General features: G+C 42.1%; 1 long non-coding RNA gene across 1 annotated transcript; it reads right to left on the bottom strand.

Moving 5' to 3' along the window:
* Positions 1-7,971: 7,971 nt before the first annotated feature.
* LOC115547381 (uncharacterized) lies at positions 7,972-9,343 on the bottom strand. The gene is made up of 3 exons (XR_003977354.1): positions 9,184-9,343; positions 8,130-8,747; positions 7,972-8,002 (listed from the first exon to the last, which is right to left on the bottom strand). It is a non-coding gene; the product is annotated as an uncharacterized LOC115547381 (long non-coding RNA).
* Positions 9,344-9,845: the final 502 nt, after the last annotated feature.

Consider the following 9,845-nt stretch of genomic DNA (forward strand, 5'->3'; position numbering starts at 1 on the left):
ATTAGACATCGGATCAAGCCCAAATTTTAGACGCATGTCGGTGTTACCCTTAATGGCGTTCAATAAAAAAAACGGAATTTTTCGCCATTAGGGGGCGCAATAAACGAGGAAATTGTATATCTTCTAATTGGCCAGAGGAATGTTCTTCAAACTATAAGGGAACCATCAAGGGGCAAACCCGAGTCTATATAGAAAATATGGCCAAGAATTATTAATGTGGGCGGGAGTTATTTGGCAAAGGAAAATTGTCTTTGGAAAATGTCGCCACAGGGCGGTGCCAAAAAACGACGACATTGTCTATCTCCTATTTCGCCAATGGAATGTTCTGAAAACGAGTTTTATTATTATTATACTTCCTTCCGTAAAAGTTGGCCCACACCCCAAACCGTAAATGGTACCGACACGCGAATTGCATGACTAGATCCAGGTCTGTGATGTGTACGCAGACGACAAAATCCAGCCACGCCGGTCACTAGGTGGCGCTATACCAAGGAATACGCGTTTGCGGGTATAACTCCCACACCGAACCTCCCACAGTCAAAAACTTGTACGCACATATTCACTGGAGTCTGCTGCATCTTTTGGCATAGGCCACGCCCATTTGCGTCTATAATTTTTTTTCGCAAAATCGCGAAAACCGCAAAACTGTTTTTTCCCTACTCCTCCAACATTTCTTGACCAATCGACACCAAACTTTGCACACGGCATCTTCAGACGCACACGCAAAGATGCATTGATCAGTTTTTGGATCCGACCCTCGACGACAAAACGGTAGCGTTTTGAATATTGGTTTATGAGTTAAATTAGACGTGGAAAATTAAAAATCCAAAAAAATCCAAAATTAGACATCGGATCGAGTCCAAATTGTACAAACATGTTGGTGCTAACCTTAATGACGTTCGATAAAAATTTCGGAAAATTTCGCCATTAGGGGGCGCAATAAACGAGGAAAATGTATATCTTCTGCAAAATTTTGGCGCCAAAACGCTACACTGACTTCTCGCTACTCCTACGACAGTCTTTGTATCCACAGGTTCAGGGTAGCGTTTTGAACACATGCTTCGCGTTGTGCCGGCGAAACGCACATTTCTTGTCGCGTTGTGCCGGCGAAATGCACACTTCTTGGACCCCTGCATAACTGCTTGCAGTTCTAGTTATACTTACCCCCCTGAAACTATGCCCACACCCCAAACCGTAAATGGTGCCGACGCGCGAATTGCATGACTAGATCCAGATCTCTTCGGACTACGCAGACGACAAAATCCAGACATGCCGGCCACTAGGTGGCGCTATACCAAGGAATACGCGTTTGGGGCTATAACTCCCACACCGAACCTCCCACAGTCAAAAACTTGTACGCACATATTCACTGGAGTCTGCTGCATCTTTTGGCATAGGCCACGCCCATTTGCGTCTAGAATTTTTTTTCGCAAAATCGTGAAAACCGCAAAACAGTTTTTTCCCTACTCCTCCCACATTTCTTGACCAATCGACACCAAACTTTGCACACGGCATCTTCAGACGCACACGCAAAGAACGCTGGAACACTTTTTTGATCCAACCTTCGACGACGAAACGGTAGCGTTTTGAATATTGGTTTATGAGCTAAATTAGACGTGGAAAATCAAAAATCCAAAGAAATCCAAAATTAGACATCGGAACGAGTCCAAATTTTACACACATGTTGGTGCTAACCTTAATGTCGTACGATAAAAATTTCGGAAAATGTCGCCATTAGGGGGCGCCATAAACGTTGAAATTGTATATCTTCTAATTGGCCAAAGGAATGTTCTTCAAACTATGAGGGATCCATCAAGGGGCAAACCCGAGTCTATATAAAAATTATGGTCAAGAATTATTAATGTGGGCGGGAGTTATTTGGAAAAGGAAAATTGTCTTTGCAAAATTTCGCCACAAGAGGGCGCAAAAAAACGACGAAATAATACATCTCCTAATCGCCAATGGAATGTTCTGAAAACGCGTTTTGGGCTATAACTCCCACACCGAACCTCCCACAGTCAAAACCTTTATATCCACATGTTGTTCACGGTAGCGTTTTGAATACTTGCTTCGCGTTCTGCCGGTGAAACGCACATTTCTTGTCGCGTTGTGCCGGCGAAATGCACACTTCTTGGACCCCTGCATAACTGCTTGCAGTTCTAGTTATTATACTTCCCGCGCTAAAAGTGGGCCCACAGCCCAAACCGTAAATGGTGCGGACATGCCAATAGCATGACTAGATTCAGGTCCGGCACCGCTACTCAGATAACAAAATCCAGACACGCCGGTCACTAGGTGGCGCTATACCAAGGAATACGCGTTTGGGGCTATAACTCCCACACCGAACCTCCCACAGTCAAAAACTTGTACGCACATATTCACTGGAGTCTGCTGCATCTTTTGGCCTAGGCCACGCCCATTTGCGTCTGGAATTTTTTTTCGCAAAATCGCGAAAACCGCAAAACTGTTTTTTCGCTACTCCTCCCACATTTCTTGACCAATCGACACCAAACTTTGCACACGGCATCTTCAGACGTACACGAAAAGGAATCCTGCATTACATTTTTGATCCGACCTTCGACGACGAAACGGTAGAGTTTTGAATATTTGTTTATTAGCTAAATTAGACGTGGAAAATCCAAAATCCAAAAAAAACCAAGATTACACATCGGATTGAGTCCAAATTTTACACACATGTTAGCGCCACCCTTAACGACGTTCGAATAAAAATTCGGAAAATTACGCCCTAAGGGGGCGCTATAAACGAGGAAATTGTATATCTTCTAATTGGCCAAAGGAATGTTCTTCAAACTTAAGGGAAACCATCAAGGGGCAAACCCGAGTCTATATAGAAAATATGGCTAAGAATTATTAATGTGGGCGGGAGTTATTTGGCAAAGGAAAATTGTCTTTGGAAAATGTCGCCACAGGGCGGCGCCAAAAAACGACGACATTGTCTATCTCCTATTTGGCCAATGGAATGTTCTGAAAACGAATTTTAGGCTATAACTCCCACACCGAAGCTCCCACAGTCAAAACCTTTATATCCACATGTTGTTCACGGTAGCGTTTTGAATACTTGCTTCGCGTTGTGCCGGCGAAATGCCCATTTCTTGTCGCGTTGTGCCGGCGAAATGCACACTTCTTGGACCCCTGCATAACTGCTTGCAGTTCTAGTTATTCTTCCCCCCGTACTTGTGGGACTACAGCCCAAACCGTAAATGGTGCACACGCGCCAATTGCATGACTAGATCCAGGTCCGGCACCGCTACTCAGATAACCAAATCCAGACGCGCCGGCCACTAGGTGGCGCTATACCAAGGACAGACGCGTTTGGGGCTATAACTCCCACACCGAATCTCCCACATTCAAAAACTTGTACGCACAGATTCACTGGAGTCTGCTGCATCTTTTGGCATAGGCCACGCCCATTTGCGTCTATAATTTTTTTTCGCAAAATCGCGAAAACCGCAAAAATGCTTTTTCCCTACTCCTTCCACATTTCTTGACCAATCGACACCAAACTTTGCACACGACATCTTCAGACGCACGCGCAAAGAATGCAAGAAACACTTTTTTGATGCGACCTTTGACGACGAAACGGTAGCGTTTTGAATATTGGTTTATTAGCTAAATTAGACGTGGAATATCCAAAATCCCGAAAAATTCAAAATTACACATCGGATCGACTCCAAGTTTTACACACATGTTGGTGCTAACCTTAATGTCGTTCGATAAAAATTTCGGAAAATTTCGCCATTAGGGGGCGCAATAAACGAGGAAATTGTATATCTTCTACAAAATTTCGCCGCGAAAACGCTACACTAACTTCTCGCTACTCCTACCACAGTCAAATCCTTTGTATCCACAGGTTCAGGGTAGCGTTTTGAACACATGCTTCGCTTTGTGCCGGCGAAACGCACATTTCTTGTCGCGTTGGGCCGGCGAAATGCACACTTCTTGGACCCCTGCATAACTGCTTGCAGTTCTAGTTATCTTTCTACCCTGTTCTAAAAAAATGTAAGTTTTTTCTTTTCAAAACGCCTCCTCAAGCGTTTTATTAGCAGTTGATGTTGGGTGGGCAGCTGAAAGGAGCCGTACTGAAACAAACGGCTCCTTGCTATGGACCTATTTTGAAGTGCACGGCTCCATTAACTTCCGAATTAAATTAAATTCCGAATTAACTTCCATTAACTCAATGTGACAATGTGGTATTGGCATATATATTCCAGAATTTGAAAAAGGATATGGATATAGAGTGGGTGACTTTATCAGTATACTCAATCGAGATGGCCACAATAATAACCGCTCTTAGATGGGTTGTAGATACTAAGTTTTATAACAAATAATTCAATACGTGAAGATTTGGTGATAGAGGTAAAGCATCTTCTTTTAAATATTATAAGCCTTGGTTTAGTTATTCAGTTCTGTTGGATTCCAGCCCAACCTAATTAGAAGAATTTAACCTTAAGTATATATATTTTTCATTTTTATTTATTATTCCTTTTGTTAGTTTGTTTATTTTGTTTCGTTAGTTTGGTTTTTTCTTTGAATTTATTTGTATGATTTAAAGTATGATTTGCCAACGTCCTTGTCCTTGTCAACGTCCTTGTCACAAACTCCTGTGTAGTAGTCCAGTAGGTCGCGGTATATGGGGAAATACTATGATCCGCCACTAAACTAGAAGAAGAAGAAGATCTCTGCATCCGGTACGTCACGGAATAGGTCACGTGTCTTGGCCACATAACGCGGAAGCAAATCGCTCCTGTATGTTGCCATGCGCCACTGAGCAGGTTTGCATAGGAATGAATGGGCGGCCATTTTCCAGTCCGTGGTCCATCCTTTATTATGTCCATGATGGTAACATACAGGAGCGATTTGCTTCCGCGTTATGGGGCCAAGACACGTGACCTATTCCGTGACGTACCGGATGCAGAGATCTTCTTCTTCTTCTAGTTTAGTGGTGGATCGTCCCAATTCATAGGACGCATCCTTCGTAGACCGCGTCCTTCGAAGGATGCGGTCTACGTAGACCGCGAAGGACACTCCGAAGGCCGAAGAAATGGGACGGTCTAGCTTTTCGGAGCATTTCCGGACAGCTGACCTGACCTGTTAGTAAACAGAAGTTATACCGGACAGCGCGAAAAAAAACAGCGCGAAAAACAAAACAAAGAAACCCAATAAACCTACAATAAACCTACAAACCTACAAACCTACAAAGAAACCAACAAAAATGGAGCCAGAAATTTTATTTTTTATCTTTTATCTTTTATTGGAGGAGTTGGGGAATACTCACCGCCGGAGCCGACGGGGGATATATCTTCGGCTCCGAGCAAGAGACGACCACAGATTGGTAAAGCTGTGTTACCTTACTTTTAACCAGCAGTATTGTTAACATTATCGTGTTATATGGCTAGCGTAAATGTAAATGTCATTGAACTTTGACAATATAACTACATATTTAAAATAGTCTCAACCTTACATTAATATAAAAAAAATGTTTCTGTCATTAATCAGCTAAATAAAGGTTGAGTAACTTAGATTGATATATAACTATTAACTATATTATATATATATATATATATATTGATATATATATATTGATATATATATATATATATATTGATATATAACTATTGCATAGATAGATAACGATAGATAGATATATATTTAAGCATTATCTATCTAAACTCTCCACACTTAATATCCAGCTATTGTTCAACAGTTTTACTTCTGTTTCTTTCACTAAACAGCCCAGACCCATGTACTGCAGGATCAATTTGACGGTTCCTGTCCTGGACCGTTATTTTAATGGCCAGGACACCAAAACGGATTTCCGATTGGGCAGGGAGGCCCTGGCAGTGCTGCTGGACCTTCTCGGCCAGGAGCGGAGACATGGATGGGGTGCCACCATTGAGACCCTGGTGTTTCTATTCTGGCTGGCTAGTGGGACATCATACAGGGTGGTCTCCAGAGTGTTCGGGATGCCTCGTTCCACTGTCCACCGCATCGTCCACAGGGTCACCGAGGAGGTGGTGGCCATTCGCCACAAAGTATATTTATATTTATTTTATCACTAATTTCCTCTATCTTTGACTCTTGAGTTGCTGTAACAAGTAAATGTCCTGTGTGGGATAATAAAGTTGATCTTATCCTATCCTATCTTAAGGTCATCCACCTCCCGAAGACCCCTGAAGACCTGGTGGCAGTGACCAATGGGTTTGCAGGGCTGGCAAGACACCGCGCTTTTGGGAAAGCAGCGGGAGCAATCGACGGCTGCCATGTCCGTATCAAGCCACCGAGCGGCCCTGATGGTCACTGCTACAGGAACAGGAAACTGTTTTCCTCCATAATTCTGCAGGCTGTTTGTGACCATCAGGGCCGCTTCCTTGATACGTACGTGGGCTGGCCTGGGTCAGTCCATGACTCCAGAGTCCTCCGCCACAGCCCACTGTATAGGTCACTCTACCCTCCTCCAGGGCACTTCATCCTTGCAGACGGCGGGTACCCTTGCCTCCAACACCCACTACCCCTCATCACTCCCTACAAGAGGCCAGTGCGAGGTGTGGGAGCCCAGCGCTTCAACTGGCATCATTCCAGGGCACGCTCCATTATAGAGCGTGCTTTAGGAATGATGAAGACCAGGTTCAGGGCCATCTTCCTGCAAGCGCTGGAGGTGCACCACACCTTCGTACCTCACGTAAGTAATCACTCAACAGGATTTTTTAGAATACTAAGAGTAAATCAAAAAAACATTTATTATTTTCTCAGGAGGTATATATCATTTTTTCATTTCTTTTCTTTACCATTTCAGGTCATAACAGCATGTGCCATCCTCCACAACATCTGCCTTGGGGCCGATGACATCATGGCCCCAGAGGAGGAGGATGAGCCTGAGGACGATGTAGAGGAGGATGAGGGGGGCGATGGTTTGGAGGCAGTCAGTGGTGCTCCCTGGCGGGACCAGCTGTCTGCAGAGGTGTCTGCCCTGGAGGAGGCCCCCCCTGACCACCAATATATACAGGCAAGTAATATAATTGAAAAGCTATTTCTATTTATTTAAAATGTTTTGTAGAATAGTTTTACCCGTTCAAATAATTTGTGGCAAGATTTCTTTTGTCAAAATAAGGTTGTGTAGTATTTAGTATGCACTCTTATTCTTGCCCTTTTCCAAATATATTTTAGTGACATGGCAGCCGTCGATTGAGTCAGCCCTGCAAACCCATTCGGTGCGGTGGAGAGAGGCATATCCAGCACACTCTGGAGACCACCCCTGGATGTCCCACTGACAGGAGAGACACCAGAGTCTTTAATGTGGCAGCCCATCCGGGTCCAGCAGCACCACCAGGGGCTCCCTGCTCTGCTGAATCATTATGTTTTTGTATATAGTAGTTTTCCAAGTATATAGTATATATAAGTTTATATAGTAGTTTTATAATAATTGTTGTAAATAGTCACATGAATGTTTTGTTGTAAATAGTTTTATTGTTTTATACATGTTTTATAAGTTTTATACAAATAAATTAGTTAATAATAAATATTTAATAAAAAAGTTAGTTAATAAATAGTTAAATAATAAATAGTAAAATAAGTTAAATAATATTAATAAACAATGTTAACAGAACTGAAATTATTTGTCAGCAATACGCTCCAAAATTGAAAAAAAACGGTCCATTCTCTCCCTGCTCTCCTGGGCTCTTCTCTCCTCTGCCTCCCTGTTCAGCCTCATGTCCTCTTTAATCAATTCGAACATTTCGCCCTCTCTGTCCCTCTTTCTGGACTTCCTCCTGGACCTGCTCTCCTCCTCATCCTTCTCCTCCACCTCCAAATCCACCACTGCCGTACTTGGCCCTGGTGTGTCCTCAGGGATGGAGGCAATTAGGACAGGGGGGTTGGTGGAATGCCTCTGTCCCAATACCTCATCCATGAGGACAAACCAGGGCCAAGTGGCAGCAGTGGGTTTCCCACCTACCCCCTCTCCTGACCCTGGATACTTGCAATCCTAAGGCAGAGGAAATCAATCATGGCAGTTAACAACAACAGCAGTATCAAAACAAAGTTCAGCAAAAGTGTTTATTAACTTGCATGGTTAAAACAAATAATGTATATTTAAAATGACCTGTACATACTTTATATATTTTTTCTAAATTATCCCATTTTTTCTTTGCCTGCAGGGGAGTCACATTCCCCTGCAGGCCTATTTTCTCCAGAATTGTCCTAAACACAGAGAGATTATTAATCAGAGAAAACAAGAGACACATTTATCAATCATGTTAATAGCCCATGTTAACAATAGGCCATTTATAATACATACATTTGACCATCTTGTAAAGGTTACATTTAAATTAGCCCTCATCCTATATGAAGCCCATAATAATAAGACAACCAGTAGAAGTCAAAACACCCTTTTTCTTTGTGTGTTTTTCGAGTGCTGTCTAGTACTGATGCGAGCTGTGACTTTTTTTTGTCTTTCTTTAATAACCCAAAATAGGACATCGTAGTAAACGATTTCTGTGGATGTTGTATCTGTCCTGCTTTTCAATGAGGGCTAATTTAACTAACCTTTACAAGATGGTCAAATGTAGATATACAAATGGCCTATAATAATTTTTATAAACTAACTTACGATATAAATAAACGATTGTTTCCTTACCCCCAAGCCACTCTCGCCGAATGTTTCACCCCGGTGAAGAGCTCGTCGTTCTCCCCCCTGAGTTTGATCAATTGAGCAGTATGCTCCTTGCTCCCTAAAGCAAAACCAAATGTTAGAATTCGTTTTACTTTACACTAACAAACAAAAGCAGCTTAAATAGCAAAATAACCAAGTTAGCTGTGTAATCAATCCCAACGTCTGTAACGTTACGGTCTGAAAACCAGGGTCCACAACCTGTGTTCGCGTTGGTCCATTTATCTAACGTTACAGAATAGCAAATTATCTATATAATCGCCCCAATTTCGGTAAATAAAACCATTTTGACCGCTTAAATTTAAAACTATAGGGCTTAACGGGTGTTCTTTGTTACCGTTACAGCTTCACTAACTGTAACGTTACCTTACTTATATTGCCTATTACTTTAATGAAATAAGTTTTAAGGATAACTTATTTGTGTTTTTAACGATACAAATTAGTATTTTAACATTTGTATCGTTAAATACTCGAGTGACTGGAAACCAAATACTTACATTTAAATGAAAAAGTCAAATCCACATTCTCCGCCATTATTTGTTTTATTTTTTGGATTGAATGCGCAATGAATCTTGGGAGGGATACGTTGGGCCGTGAAGGATCTTGGGATACGTTGGGCCGCGAAGGATACAGCCGATGCATCCTTAAAATCCGGGAAAAGAAGGCTGCATTCGTAGGCCGCATTTGAAGGACCCTTGGAATTGGGACAGCACTTGGCGCGTCGCTGTGACGCAATCGGCGTCGACGCATCCTTCGAATGCAGCCTTCGAAGGATGCGTCCCCTGAATTGGGACACAGCCATAGTTTTTCCCCATATACCGCCACCTACTTGACTACTACACAGGAGTTTGTGACAAGGACGTTGGCAAATGATACTTTAAATCGTAAAAATAAATTCAAAGAAAAAACCAAACTAACGAAACAAAATAAAACAAACTAACAAAAGAAATGAATAAATAAAAAATAAAATAAAAAAAATATATACTTAAGGTTAAATTCTTCTAATTAGGTTAGTATCTTTTAGCTAATTTATCAGCAATTTCATTGCCATATATTCCATGGTGGGCTGGAATCCAACAGAACTGAATAACTAAACCAAGGCTTATAATATTTAAAAGAAGATGCTTTACCTCTATCACCAAATCTTCACGTATTGAAT

Source organism: Gadus morhua, chromosome 7 (assembly GCF_902167405.1).
Source record: "Gadus morhua chromosome 7, gadMor3.0, whole genome shotgun sequence".
NCBI classification, from domain to species: Eukaryota; Metazoa; Chordata; class Actinopteri; order Gadiformes; family Gadidae; genus Gadus; species Gadus morhua.